Here is a 16,983-nt window from a genome sequence, read left to right as displayed (position 1 = left end):
TTGATGACATTTTTTTCAATGAAGATCTTGTTAACCACATGAAAGCATATCTGCAGAGCTTCGGGCTAACAAGTGAACCGCCCGAACGTCTTGTTGATGGGGCAAGATTGCTAGGCCTAAGGGTCTGGGGGGAGCATGGAGGACTGTTCTGGAGAAGACATAACGAGGTGATGGCAGTACCTAAGGAGCTTATGCGAAGGTCTATTTTATCCTACTGTGGCCAGGTGGTGGGTCACTACCCTGTGTGTGGTTGGCGGCGGGTGGCAACGGCATTTGTCAAGAGGAGAGCCAATGAAATAACACGGGGATAGGATGATGTAATCAAAGGTGGAGAAATAAGAGCACTTCTGGAGGAAGTTGTTGAAAAAGTCAGCAAGGCGAAGGTTTTGGTGGACGCCAGCTCCATAGCACTCTGTGTCGCGGAGGAATTCAGTGGGAGCATTGTTGAAGAAGCTAGTTGGCTACGAAAGGAGGATTCGTGCTACATAAACATGGCGGAGGTAGACGCTGTTATAAAAGGACTGAACTTCTCGCTGGCCTGGGGCGTCAAGTAAGTGGAAGTGATCACGGACTCGTTAACAATACATTTTTGGATCTCAGATGCCATCTAGGGGAAAGGTACACTTAAGACAAAGGCGGCAAGCGAGATGCTAATTCGAAGACAAATTGGGATAGTTCTCTCCTTGATAGAGGAATGCGGCCTTCGGCTGTTCGTATCTCTCGTACCGTCTATCAGCAATAAGGCAGACAGCTTGACACGCGTGCCTCAGCGCTGGTTGAGACCTCCCGCCACCCACTGCCATGATGAACCTGTTTGTGCCACCAGCACCAGTGCAACCAACATTGACAAGATCACAGAGATCAACCATGCAACGGGTTATCCAGGCGTCAAGCGTACACTGTATTTTATGAATAGACTAAATTCTACAGTTACCAGGCAGCAGGTTCAGGCAGTCGTCGCCAATTGAGATATATGTCAGTCCATTGACCCTGCACCGATAAAGTGGCGAAAAGGAGGCCTGAGCATTGAGAAAGTGGGGCAAAGACCAGGGATGGACATTACTCTTTATGTGGGCCAGCACTACCAGACACTCATAGACTGCGGGCCGTCACGTTTTGCCGTCTGGCACCAGCTGAGGCTCCACACCAGCGTGAGCGTCATCAAACAGCTGGAGGCAGTGTTCTGTGAACGTGGGGGATCTGAAGAATTACTGACTGATAACGACACTGCCTTCTGCAGTAGACTGTTTGCGGATTTTGCAAAGAAGTGGTCCGTCCAGCTTCATTTCCAATGTGCTCATGTTCCGTGTGGCAACGGCGTGGTTGAGAGATACCATCGCACAGTAAAGGTCACTGCCGCAAGAAAAGGCTGTTTTGTGGAAGAGGTAGTTTACCTGTACAACTTGAAGTCTTAGGTTGATCGCACACCATCAACAACGCTAGTGAGTTTATTATCCCAATATACAGTAAGGGTCCGCGGAGTGGATCAGGATTCCCATGAAGAGAGCGAACCAGAGATTGATGGCCCTTACCAAGTCGGAGACGAAGTGTGGGTAAAGACACACAATGCACGTTGCCACGAGCGACACAGAAGAGGCACGGTAACAAATGTAATATCTAACCAGGCTGTAGAAGTCGACATAGTTCCCCGCCATGTGAAGGACCGGCCGACAAAACGGACGAGGAGCTTTTACATTTGAGTAAAAACCCGATATGCTGACGGGAAAGAAGGGTCATCTGGCGCAAGTGACGAGTCGGACCATGATGAACCAGAACGGACGCTGCCGCCGCCGGTCACCAAGGATCAGAAAAGCTTGTGCATGTACTGTATGTGAATGAGAGTTGGGGGCAAGGGATGTATTTTCTAAGAGTGAATATGATTCAGGGGGGAGTGTTGTATTGCATTTTTTTTTATAAGCTCAGAATTACTGACACGACACAAAACTACCCATTTTTCACCATACATATTATTATTATTATTATTATTATTATTATTATTATTATTATTATTATTATTATTGTGTCTGTGAGTGGTTTTGGTGTGTGGTTGTTTGGGTGCACTGTTGTATTGGGATTGTTATGCGTGAGTAGCGTTTCGTTTATGAAAAAAAAAAATAAAAGCGCAAGGATAACATAGCGTAGGTTAGGTGTGTTCCTGGAGAAGGCAGAAGGGGCCAGTAGTCCTGGAGAGTTCATACCAGTCACCACCGTTGCTGTGCTCTTGTAACCATATCAACTAATATATTAGAGAAAAAACTTAACATTTTGTCTCACTTTTACCACAGAAGGGCATACCCAAACTATCTCCATCTACCCCTCATCATGATATCATCCACATATGCTACTCGAGTAATCTCTATTTCAGTTCCATTTCTAATCCTTTCCTGTCATTGAACTCCCAATATCATTCTGAGAGCTTTGTTCTCAAATCTACTAATTATATTTGGAATTGTTTCATTGTCATACCATGACTCATATCCACATAGTGACACCGATCTCACTAAACTGATTTATAGTCTGATTTTCATATATAATGTCAGGCAATTTGATTTCCAAATTTTACTTAACCTAGCCGTTGTCGGATTTGCTTTTATTCCATCTTTAACTCAACTCCAACTCTAAAGACCCTGTATTTGAGATCATAGTTCCTAAATACTTAAATAATTCTACCTCTTTAATCCTTTCTCTTTCCATTGATATTTCATCTTCCATTTCATGCTCCGTTCTCTTCATCTCTCTCATTTCTTCTATTTATCTTGAAAAAAAACCTCCTGTGATTATTCATACATTCTGGTAAGCAAGCATAACAAATTCTGTGGTGTTCTGCTAACAAGGACAGCATCATCAGCATACTCTAATAATATTCCATTAACCTTAACTTTACAATTACTATTCTCATTAACCGACAAAATAAAATGTCAAATATTCAAGACTAATTCCATAATTATGCAGGACTCTGTACGAAACTGACCGGTACATACTATCAAAATAAAAAATAGGTTAATATATTTTATGAATTACTGTACAACTTATATGGAAATGAAAATTTAGTCAGTGCAACTTCTACCTTTTCGAGTCTCTTCAGAATGAGCATACCATATATTTTCTTGGCAAGTGACGTAAATGCGGCACCCTTGTAATAATTGCAATCAGTCAGGTCTCCCCTTTTGTCTTGTCCTTTTTGCTAACACTCCTAACTCACATTCATCAGGTTTTGCCTCTTTCTGTCACATTCTACAAAAAAACATTGTATTTTTTTATACATTTGTTGATGCATTCTCGGCAAGTATCATCTCGGCAGTTATTCCATCGTATCCTGTGGCTTTCCATCTCTTAGGTTTTTATGATAGTTTCCGTTTCAAACACACTGAATTCCTTCATGGGCACATCAATGTCTTTATAAGCTTCAGGTATATCGATCAAATTATTCCCTTCGTATCTCCTATTCATAACCTCATTAAAGTGTTCCATCTAACATTGTCTTTCTTCCTCTTCTGTTGTTATAACAGATCAATCTCTCCTTTAGATGGTTATGTGCTACTTTTTTTACCCCATTTGAGATTTTATTTTCAACTACATGAGCAAATCTTACATCATAGCAACTCCCTCAATTCATAGCCGTGTCTAATTATTCTCTTCAGTCATTCCTGTGTGATTTGTATTTTTTTACCTCACTATCAATACTGGAATACTTAAAATGCTCTACCTAGTAATTTTCATTACCTCCTCGAAAACTTTCAACAATCAATTTCTGTTTTGGCCTCCTTTTTATAATATTCCAAAAAGTACTTGTTATCCGTTGCATTTTCCTTGTAACTGTGTGTCCCAAGACTTCACTGCCAACTGACTGATATATGTTCTGAATATCACAAAATCCTTCATTAATTCTTTGCCCCATGTCTCTGAAAGTTTGTAAAACTGCAAATCGATTTATACATTCAATTGCATTTTTTTTTTACTCATCTTCCAGAAGCTGGATTGTATCAAACCTATGTATTCTATCTAACTATCTGTTGGATGCTTTCAGTTTTAATTTCAATGTGGTAATAATAAGATGGTTATCCCTACCAATATCTATACCTCTAGAGCTTCTTACGTATCTCAGAGTACTCACTTTATTAATGGCTATGTGATCTATTTGATTTTTGTTACAACCACTTCATGAAGGCCATGTATAATTAATTGTGTATGTCCTTGTGCCGGAAAACAGTATCGCCCAATGACAAGATTGTTGGTTAAACAAACACTTATAAAAATAGTTCCATTTTTATTCACAACTTAGCTAAGACCCTCAGCACCCACCAAATTCTCTATACACTGATTATTACCTTCAACTTCACCACTGAACTCACCAATTACAAGTTTCATATCTCTCTGGCCTTTCACCTATTGCACTCTGCAGATCTTCATAGTATTCATCTCTCCTATTTTCATGGGAATCATTTGTTGATGCATAACATGCTACAATACTCATATTGCAGTGCTTTGATTCGAACTTTCTAAGTTACAATCAGCTATTTACAGCTCGCCACTAACTCAATTCCTTTCTTGCTATCAGTGACATCATCATTCATACCCCTCCTCTTCCCACGCCATCTGTCCATCCTGAATTGATATATAGCTTGCCCTAGTCTAAGGATTCCTTACCAATCCCCTTACAACGTGTTTCACTTAGGGCAAGATATCCAAACTATAATCCTTAAATTAATTTTCCACTCACTGTAACTTCCCATCTGATTCATGGCTCCAACACTCCAAAAACCTATATATATATATATATGTATATATATATATATATATATATATATATATATATATATATACACATATATATACATACATATATATATATATATATATATATATATATATATATATATATATATACATATATATATATATATATATATATATATATATATATATATATATATATATATATATATATATATATACATTTTATATATATATATATATATATATATATACACACATTTTATATATATATATATATATATATATATATATATATAAATATATATATATATATATATATATATATATATATATATATATATATATATATATATATATATATATATATATATATAATGTGTGTGTGTGTGTGTGTGTGTGAGTGTGTGTGTCTTCAAAAAGTTCCATAAAAGCAAGAGAGGAAACGAATAAATCACTATATTTCGACCAATACACATTGTCCCTCTTCAAGGTGTTAAGAAAAAGGAGGAATAGAGTAGAAAGTGACGGTTTATATATGAGAGCAAAAAGGGTGTTTCTAATTGTTCTAAGGTTCTATTAAGCGCTGGAAGGATTAGTCAAATTTAGTTTCATTAAGGTGCGTCTTCATATTCTTACACCGCTTGGATGGTGTTTTGACATCTGTTGCATATCTAGTGGTCTATCTCAGTGGATTATCTTCTTTATAATCGGGGTGAGAAGAGTGTTGTCCACTATATCAGCCCTCCATTGCTCGCTAGATAAGTTTATTGTCTTTGATTGATTTATGATGGATGATTCCAGGACCTTCCTTTTGCTACGGACAGGTACTCTTAAAAAGAATGAGGACCCATTTCATTTAATCTTGTGCACTAAATCTTTAAGGTGAACGAAAATGCCTGTGTTTTCAAAGCCATGCCTATAAGATTTTTCATATGCTGATAATCTTTGATATACAAAACAGCCCGTTTGTCCAACAGAGACGTTTTTACAATCTCGACATGGTACTTTATAAACTCAGAATTCTATATCTCTTTTATTTTGATAAACATTAATTAAGGTGCTTCCCATGGACTTGGGACATGAAAAGTAGAGGTTTTCTCAGTTTTAATAGTATTGGTTATTTGTTTAGTACATCTCTCTCTCTCTCTCTCTCTCTCTCTCTCTCTCTCTCTCTCTCTCTCTCTCTCTCTCTCTCTCTCTCTCTCTCCGTTTGTATCTATTTTAATATGCATATCTTATTTGCTAATACACGATAACCAGTGACACAAAACGAAGTTTTTCCTTAATTGCTTACTTTGTATATACTGTACTAGAATTACTGAATGATTATCTTAAGGTTCCTTCCTTATCACTTATAGATATTAAAAAAAAAAGTAACCGTTATGAAATGGTATGAATAAGAAAAAAAAATACATTACAATAAAAAAATAGGAAAAGGCAAAAACAAAATTTAAACACACAATAAACTATTTAAAAACGAACGTTGTAAGAAGAGGAAGCTATGAAAAATGGATACTGGCAAATATATTCAAAGCCAAAGAAAGGAGCGTACATTCCAGACTTCTCTGGCATCCTCCAGTGAGAGCTGAATTCATTCGGAATGTTTTATTGGCCAATAAAAAATAATCTAAAAAATAAAGCTCCTTTCTTTTGTGAGAAGTCTGGTACTCGGCTCTTTCAGGAACATCCATTCCTTAAGAATTTTTTCCTTCATTGTCGTTGCTACTTAATATATTTTCAGGCTTGTTTCCTGGTCTTATCACACATAGGAACCCTGTGGCCAGAGGACCTTTTTGTCGTAAATAATTTCATTTATTTAAAGTATCAAAGAGTGAGTTCCACGTTACTTGTCAAATCCATATTATCGAGATACTTAGATATATGAATAGCAATATTTTTTCATATATTTTGGACGTACGGTTCTGATAACTAAATGAGTTCTTGCACATATCTGTAATTCTGTTATTGCTTTAATAGGCAGCCAGTGCATATTAAAGTAATCTTTTCTAAGACTGTAATGCCCTTTATCCGTAATAATCATCAGATTATTGTTTTATGATTGCTGAAGTTCATCTTTGAGTAGATTATACAAAATAGAGTCATAGTAGTCAGTCCTGGTAAGAACACAGTTAAATGCAAGATTTTCTATGGAATATTTCCCCTTTACTTCTATAGAAACAATGTTTTATTTTTTTATTTTTTTTATTTAATTTTTTTTTTTTTTTTTTTACTGGATAACTATCAATTCATAATGCATTGTTTATTTAGGCACTGGGAAACAAATTACAAACAAGTGATATACCTACGTCACGAGATGTATTGACATCAGAATCAGGTTGTCATTATTATTTATTTGGAGGTCATCGAAGTTTCTTAAGTTATTTGGTTTTCTTACCAACATAAATTCTGTTATTTGTATCATTTAGTTTCAGTTGTTTAAGTGCAGTACCTTCCCTAACACTATTAGAAAGTCACTAAACTGATTTATAACCATTTTTTTGTGTAATTTTAGATTTGGTTACAACATTTTCTTAACCTAGTCATTGTCTCATTTGCTTTTTTTCAATCTTTCATTAAACTGTAGTTCTAAAGACCCCGTATAGGAGATCATAGTTCCTAAATAATCAAATGATTCCACCTTACTAATCCTTTTTCCTTCCAATGATATTTCATATTCTATTTCATATTCCATTCTCTTCATCTCTCTGTTACTTCTATTTACCTTCAGACTCAGCTCATATGATATTTAATGAATTCTGGTAAGCATGCTTTGCAAGTCATTTGGCATTTTGCTATTAGGACATCGTCATCAGCATTTATATATATATATATATATATATATATATATATATATATATATATATATATTAATATATATATATATATATATATATATATATAATATATATATATATATATATATATATTGATATATATATATATATATATATATATAAATATATATATATAAATATATATATATATATATATATATATATTAATATATATATATATATATATATATATATATATATATATTAATATATATATATATATATATATATATATTAATATATATATATATATATATATATATATATATATATATATATATATATATATATATATATATATATATATATATATATATATATATATTAATATATATATATATATATATATATATATAAATATATATATATATATATATATATATATATATATATATATATATATATATATATATATATATATATATATATATATATATATATATATATATATATATATATATATATATATTAATATATATATATATATTAATATATATATATATATATATATATATATATATATATATATATATATATATATATATATATATATATATATATATATATATATATATATATATATATATATATATATATATATATATATATATATTAATATATATATATATATTTATATGTATTATTATTATTACTAACCAAGCTACAATCTTAGTTGGAGAAGCAAGTTGCTGTGAGCCCAACGGCTCCAACAAGGAAAAATAGCCTAGTGAGGAAAGGAAATAAGGAAACGAATAAATGATGAAAACAAATTAGCAATAAATCATTCTACAAACAGTAACAACGCCAAAACAAATATGTCCTATTTAAACTATTAACAACGTCAAAAACAGATGTGTCATATATAAAATATAAAAAGACTTATGTCAGCCTGTTCAACATAAAAACATTTGCTGCAACTTGGCACTTTTGAAGCTCTACTGATTCAACTACCCGATTATGAATATCATTCCAAAACTTGGTCATAGCTGGAATAAAACTTCGAAAATACTGTGTAGTATTCAGCCTCATGATGGGGAATACCTGGCTATTAGAATTAACTACCTGTCTAGTATTACGAACAGGATGGAATTGTCCAGGAAGATCTGAATGTAAAGGATGCTCAGAATTATGAAAAATCTTAAGCAACATCCATAATGAACTAATTTATCGACGGTGTCAAAGATTAATATCTAGATCAAGAATAAGAAATTTAAAAGATCGTAAGTTTCTGTCCAACAAATTAAGGTGGGAATTCGCAGCTGAAGACCAGACAGGAGAACAATACTTGAAACTAGGTAGAATGAAAGAATTAAAACAATTCTTCAGAATATATTGATCACCGAAAATCCTGAAAGACTTTCTCAATAAGCCAATTTTATATGAAATTGAAGAAAACACAGACTAAACATGTTTCCTAATATTGAAATTGCTGTCGAGAATCACATCTAAAATTTTAAAAGTCATAAAATTTAAAGAAACATTATCAATACTGAGTTCCAGATGTTGAGGAGCCACTGTCCTTGACCTACTTACAATTATACTTTGAGTTTTGTTCGGATTCAACATCATACCCCATAATTTTCACCATGCACTAATTTTACCTAGATCTCTATTAACGGATTCAGCAACCCCAGATCTACATTCAGGGGATGGAATTGAAACAAAGAGAGTAGCATCATCTGCATACGAAACAAGCTTGTCTTCTCGGCAAAACCACATGTCATGTGTATATTGTATGAAAAGTAACATGAGGAAGAGACTTCCTAACTACTTACAAGAGTACTTTGTTGAATGCGGCGTGAAAAAAAAAAGAAAAAAAAATGAGAGCTGGGAGTGTTGTTGAAAATGGCGACAAAATAAATGACTGATTACAACAATTACAGAGGCATCACCCTAACTTAATAATAATAATAATAATAATGATATTAATTAACTAATAATGCTAACAATAATAATAAGAGAAATAGAAAACGTCTAGTCAGAAGGGTGCCATGAACTCCTTAAGTATTCTAAACCGTATACCGCAAGGTCGTAATCGCAAGGCTCCAAACCACTCGTGTGAAGCGAGCCTAAGGTCTGGAGAGAGAGAGAGAGAGAGAGAGAGAGAGAGAGAGAGAGAGATTTGGTTGTTGGCGTGGGATGGGGATGTGGGTTAACATTTGGATGAGGGAATGATGGACCTGATGAAGGGAGTACAGCGTAAAATCATAGAAGTAAACTCCTAAAATATGTAAGTTTGAGTAACTTAAAATACTATAAATTACTGATATTTGTTGTAACCATTGTGTTAGACTGTCCTAACTGGCCAACTAAAAGCCTTAATGATATTCCTGATAAACAATGACATAATGGTCTGAAATAAATAGCAAATCCAGGTGCCTAACAAACACCCAATAATTACAAAAGAAGGTAGTATATGAAAGAAATATTATACCAAGCGAAAAGAGTGGAACTTTCAGAAGTGTCTTTGTGGATGAACCTTTTTTTTTTTCTTTTCTTTCAATTAGGGTTTCATTTTACCAAATGCTTTTAAGAGAAAGAGAGAGAGAGAGAGAGAGAGAGAGAGAGAGAGAGAGAGAGAGAGAGAGAGAGAGAGAGAGAGTAAGATTGTTTGTAGCTAAAAAGATTGATGATTTAATTGAAGGTTGTTTGTTTACATTTTTATTTATTTAGTGCAGTAAATGTGAGTTGTTAAATGCTGGAATTATATTCATCATTGTTAAGAATCCTCGTGGGACTGTTAAGTTTCCTTTCACCAGATTTCTACTGAATTACAAAAGCCCGTGATAGTATATTTTCGTACAATTTGTAGAAATTTTTACCACTTTTTTTATGTTAATTCCGGAGAAAACGCATAAAATTATGTGCGTGATCAGCCTTAATTTTCTGCTCAATAATTTCATTGAACGCTTTTTTTTACCTTATATATTGTGGATATGTCTTTGCCAATGCTTTAAAAATAGTCAAAGAATCACATGTAATAAGTCTTGCAGTATTTCCTTCCTTAAATACAATAAACTTTTCCTGAAATCACAAGATCGGGAAAAGTGTCTCAAATGACAAACCCTAGACCTACCCAGCCGAAGTGCCTCAAAGACACTTCGTCACACTTGTGAACACACACACACACACAAGCACACACACATACATACATATATATATATATATATATATATATATATATATATATATATATATATATATATATATATATATACATATATATATATATATGTATATATATATATATATATATATATCAAAAGTGGATTTCTATATTCTACATATTGTTGTACCACATGTCTTGAACTGAAAATTTTGTCAATACAACTTCTACCTTTTGAAATCCTGCTTGTTCATCTCTCAGCTTTTCATAAATTTTTTACTCTACTTTCTTTAGAGGAAGCATAATATATATTTCCATGACAATGAACTTAGTGTGATGCCTCTGCAATCATTCCAATTAGTCATATTTGTTTTTGCTTCACCATTTTCAACGACAGTCTTAACTCCCAGTTATCATATTTTTTCTTGTTCACGCCACATTCAACGAAATACTCTTGTAAGTATTCAGGAAGTCACTTCCTTTTCAGCCAATATCATCTCAGAAGTTATTCCATCTCTTTAGTTTTTTAATGATAGCTTCGACTTCAAACACAATGAATTCATTAACGGTTATATGAAGGTCTTCCTCAGCTTCAGGTATATCAATCAAATTATTCCCTCAATATCTCCTATTTATGACCTCACTAATGTGTTCCAACATTGCCTTTCCTCATCTTCTGTTGATATAAGATATCCATCTACTTTTTGATGGGTATATGCTCTTTCTTCTTTGCCCAAGTAGAGATTTCCTTATTAATTAAGAGAGCAATTTTCATACCATATCCATTTACGGAATACATAGCTATGTCAGTCTCACTTGCTTTCCTGTCTAGATATTCTCTCCTGTCATTCCACGCTTTTCTTTTGATTTCACTATCAATAATAGAATACTTATCATGCTGACGTTGTAATTTTCATTACTTGCTCGAAAACTTTAAAAATTAATTTATGTCTTTTTCTCCTTTTTATAGTATCCCTCCTATCATTTGATATCCACGGGTTTCTCCCTGTAACTGCATGTTCGAAAACCTCACTACCAACTGACTGATATATGTTCTTTTATATCACACCAAATTTCATTATTTATCTGTTCTTCGTCTCTTAAAGTTTTTAAGATAGGAAATCGATTCATACATTAAATTGCAAAGGTTTCTCTGGGCTCAACTTAAACAAACCTCGTTATATCCAAACTAAGTATTTTCTCTACATTTCCGTTGGGTGCTTTCATTTTTAATTCCAGTGTAGCAATGAGAAGCTGGTGATCATTGCTAATATCTGCACCTATATATCTCCTTAAATTTCTCAGGGTCCTCCTTCTCTCTTTATTAATGACAATGTGATCTGTTTTATTTTTTAATTACCATTTGGTAAGGTCCATGTATATTTGTGGATCTCCTCATGCTTGAAAAGAGTACTTCTGATAACAAAATTGTTTGTTGAAGAAAAATTTATAAAGTGCGTCCCTTTTAATTTGCAACGTCACCAAGACTCTCAACACCCATTAAATTTTCTATACCTTGCTTATTCCTTCGAATAATAGTATTGAAGTCACCGATCAAAAATTTCACATCTCTCTCTGGCATATCATCTATTACACGGCAGTTCTTCATAGTAATCATCTTTTTTTTTTTTTCATGGGAATCATTTGTTGGTGGGTATCAAACTATAATACTAATATTACACTGCTTTGATTAAAAATTATGCAAATAACAATATACTATTTACACCTCTCCTTTCCGTTAATGCCCTTTCTGCTCTTGGTAACCTCATCATACATACTAGATCATTTGCAACTCTTATTTGTTCTCCATGAGTATATATATAAATATATATATATATATATATATATATATATATATATATATATATATATATATATATATATATATATATATATATGCATAATATATAATTATATATATATATATATATGCATAATATATAATTATATATATATACATATATATATATATATATATATATATATATATACATATATATATATATATATATATATATATATATATATATATATATATATACATATATATATATATATATATATATATATATATATATACATATATATATATATATATATATGCAGAAGAACCACAGGGAAAATGAAAATACAGAATATACACTTGAGTCCTGACTAGTCAGGACTCAAGTGTATATTCTGTATTTTCATTTTCCCTGTGGTTCTTCTGCATCTGAGCATCACGTTTTCCTGTGATTTTTACGCATATATATATATATATATATATATATATATATATATATATATATATATATATATATATATATACATTAAAATACACAATTTTCCGTGTATTTATGATAAATAAAATAACCCACAATGTATGAAAAATAGAAGTTTATTTAGCTTTCGAAGGGACCATCTCCCTTCCTCTTCAGAATACAAATGGTCACGAATTTTTGAAAAAGAGGTACAGAAAGGTTCTTAAGAGATAAAAAGCCCGTTACAGTCTTAGCAGATATTAACAGCATTTCACGGTGGTTTGGTTACATCTTTTAACAATTCCTTCACAATAGTTACATTGTTTTTTTACAATATTATTTAAAAACTGATCCAATTTAAAATTACTTTGATATATATTAAAATTATTAGAATTCTGAATTAAAACTGCTTCAATCAGTTTCCGTTTATGTGTATCAGGCGTTGATATCAATTTGTCCATATTCTTAAAATCTATTGGGTGATTTTCCCGTGTCATATGTTTAAAAACAGCGCTATTTTCATCACCTCTTCTAATGGAATCTCTATGTTCTCTTTTCCTTCTCTCAAAATCTACTGATTCTCCTATGTAAATTCTATCACATGAACCACATGATAGTTTATATATACATGCTTGTTTGGCAGCCTTTCCTTTCCCTGATTTTGTCAACACCTTTTTAATAGTTAAATTATTCTTATATACCCCAACTACTTTACAAGTTTTTAGGCAGGTGTCAAGTAATTTGTTGTCTTGGCCTGTTTGAGGAATGATAAGAAGACACTCATCATCTTTTAGAAAAGGTTCTCTTTCTTTTGCAACATAATATGTCTTCCTTGGTTTTAAGTGTGCCTTTTCGATAAACCCAGAATCATAGCCATGATTTTTAAAAACCCTTTTAAGATAACTTATTTCAAATTCAAGAAATTCGTGGTCACAAACTTTATATGCCCTTAAAAATAAGTCAGAAATAACCCCCAATTTTGTAGTTCTTTTATGGTTTGAAAATGCATGTATATAAGAATCTGAATGCGTTTCTTTCCTGTAAACCTTGAATTTAGGACAGCCAACTTCCGGACGGATTACCAGTGTGTCCAAAAAGGGTAATTCATTATTACTTTCTATTTCAACTTTAAAGGGTGGAGATTGTTTAAAGACACTAAAAAGTTATCAATATTAAGAGAACATGGAACAACAGCAAAAATATCATCTACATATCTCACCCATGAAATGTCAAAATCTAAAATATCAGGTAAAAGTTCTGTTTCAAAAAATTCCATAAAAATATTTGCTAAAACAGGAGACAGAGGGGAACCCATGGGAAGACCATATATTTGAGCGAAAAACTGACCGTTACAAGTAAAATAAGACTCAGAAACACACAATTCTATCAAGTTTATAAAAATATCATTAGGTACAGGTATACTTAAATCTAAAATATCAATTTTGTTTCTCAGGTACTGAAGACATTGTTGTACTGGGACTTTGGTAAATAAGGATTCAACATCAAAACTGACTAACTTTTTGTGGTGAAGATCAACATTTCTAATTCTATCAACAAAATTACAAGTAGCTTTTAAATGAGAATTTGATATGGTGCCAAGACATGGGGAAAGTAATTTTGCTATCCACCTAGATACATTGTAGGTTACACAATTACGGGTTGAAGTAATTGGCCTCATAGGTACTCCTTCTTGTGAATCTTCGGTAATCCATACATGTGGGAAAGAGATGGTAAATAAGCCTGAAATTTTTTGCACAACTCGGGATAATCTTTCTGGAGGAGAAATTTTAACAACTTACTGTAAGTTGCCTGCCATCGTTTAAATGAATTCATTTGTATTCTGAAGAGGAAGGAAGATGGTCCCTTCGAAAGCTAAATAAACTTCTATTTTTCATACATCGTGGGTTATTTTATATATATATATATATATATATATATATATATATATATATACATATATATATATATATATATATATATATATATATATATATATATTTATGTATATATATATATATATATATATATATATTATATATATATATATATATATATATTTATGTATATATATACATATATATATATATATATATATATATATATATATATATATATGTATGTATATATATATATATATATATATATATATATATATATATATATATATATATATATATACATATATATATATATATATATATATATATATATATATATATATATATATATATATATACATATACATATGTATATATATATATATATATATATATATATATATATATATATATATATATATATGTGTGTGTGTGTGTGTGTGTGTGTGCGCGTGTGTGTATGTGTGTGTGTTTTTGTGTGTGTCAGCAGAACACCATAGGATTTCAAATGCTAGCCTAGTGTTCCTATGATTATGGGTACAGTTTCCACTGGCATATCCGTTAACCTTCTTATTTATATTTTCAGGTCTTGATGCCTATTCATTTTTCCCCTCCTTTTTTTTTTTTTTTGTCTTGGAAGTCCAATGGTATTGCGACATCAATGAGTGATATTTTCTTCTTGATTTTTTCAATCAACGTCACGTGTGGTCTGTTTGCACGTATCACCCAACCTGTTCTCTTACCATAGTGCCAGAGTATCTTTACCATATCAGTTTCTTACATGCCTTCAGGTTTGTGCTCATACCACTTATTACCGTAAGATAGCTGATTGTTCTTGCACAAGTTCCAGGGAAGGACTTTTGCCAATGAATCATGCCTCTGTTTGTACTGGTTCTCTTCAAATCCGGATATTCGTTTTCTATATGGTTTATGAATTAATTTTTTGTATTGATTATTATTATTATCATTATTATTATTATTATTATTATTAGTGTTATTATTATTATCATTATTATTATTATTACTTGTTAAGCTACAACCCTAGCTGGAGTTGCAGGATGATATTAGCCCAGAGGCTGCAACAGGGAAAAAAAGACTGCTGAGGAATCAACAAGAACGGTAACAATATTAAAATAAATATTTCATATTGAAACTATAAAACTTTAAGAAACTAAGAAGAAGAGGAATAAGATATAGTGTGGCCGGGTGCACTGTCAAGCAAGAGAACTCTACCCCAAGACAGTGGAATATTATGGTTCAGAGGCTTTGGCACTACCCAGGACCAGAGAACAATAGTCTGATTTTGGTGTGTCATTCTCCTAGAAGAGCTTCTTACTATAGCCCAAAGGTCTCATCCACCCTCACAAAGAGGAAAGTAGCCACTGAACAATTACAGTGTAATAGCTAACCATTGAGAAAAGAATTGTTTGGTAACCTCGGTGTTGTCAGGTGTAGGAGGACATAGGAGAATATGTAATGAATAGGCCAGAGTATTAAGGTATGTATAGGCAGAAGGAAAATTAACCGTAACCAGAGAGAAGGATCCAATGTAGTACTGCCTGGCCAGTCAACGGACCAGATAACTCTTTAGCAGTGGTATCTCAACGGTGGCTGGTGCCCTGGCCTACCTACTACCTAATCAGTACTACTCCATTACATCCAAGAATTTAGTGAGTCATTTCCTGTTACCATGCTACAAAATTATGTCTATTCCAAATTTTTCAACATGTATCTCATAAATACGATCTTTTAATCTGCTGGTCTTTATATGATATGACAAGGGCATAAAATTGTTGTATAAAAACGTTGAAATGTCTTTGAAGAAAAACGTAGCATTTACTTTTTTTCTGTTAATATCTATGTGCTTGTTACTTTGTACAGTACTTTATTCCAACAAGTTTCCTGCTTATATTCTAAATTCTGGAAACTGTATATTTAAGGCATATAAACGATTATTTCTATATCCTTCTCAGACTTGTATCTGTTAGAATAATCCTCACTTTTTATTTTTCTATGGGATGGGTATCCCCAGTAAATAATGATAAATTCAAAAGGAAATGGCTTATCCTCTTGGGACACGGTCATTGTATCACGGACGGAGGACAACAATATTGACAGTACGACGGTTGACGGCTGGAATGCAGGCAACCCCAACACGTGCAAACTGGTCCTTAGTTCAAGATAGTCAA

The 16,983-nt window shown here is 32.2% G+C and overlaps 1 pseudogene; it reads left to right on the top strand.

Annotated features, from left to right (window-relative positions):
* The window catches only part of LOC137619792 (uncharacterized), a 2,740-nt pseudogene extending 1,040 nt beyond the window's left edge, over positions 1 to 1,700 (top strand).
* Positions 1,701 to 16,983: the final 15,283 nt, after the last annotated feature.

The sequence above is a fragment of the Palaemon carinicauda genome, chromosome 26 (genome assembly GCF_036898095.1).
Source record: "Palaemon carinicauda isolate YSFRI2023 chromosome 26, ASM3689809v2, whole genome shotgun sequence".
Taxonomy (NCBI): domain Eukaryota; kingdom Metazoa; phylum Arthropoda; class Malacostraca; order Decapoda; family Palaemonidae; genus Palaemon; species Palaemon carinicauda.
Note: the sequence above shows the minus strand (reverse complement) of the source record. Positions and strands in the feature narration are given on the sequence as shown.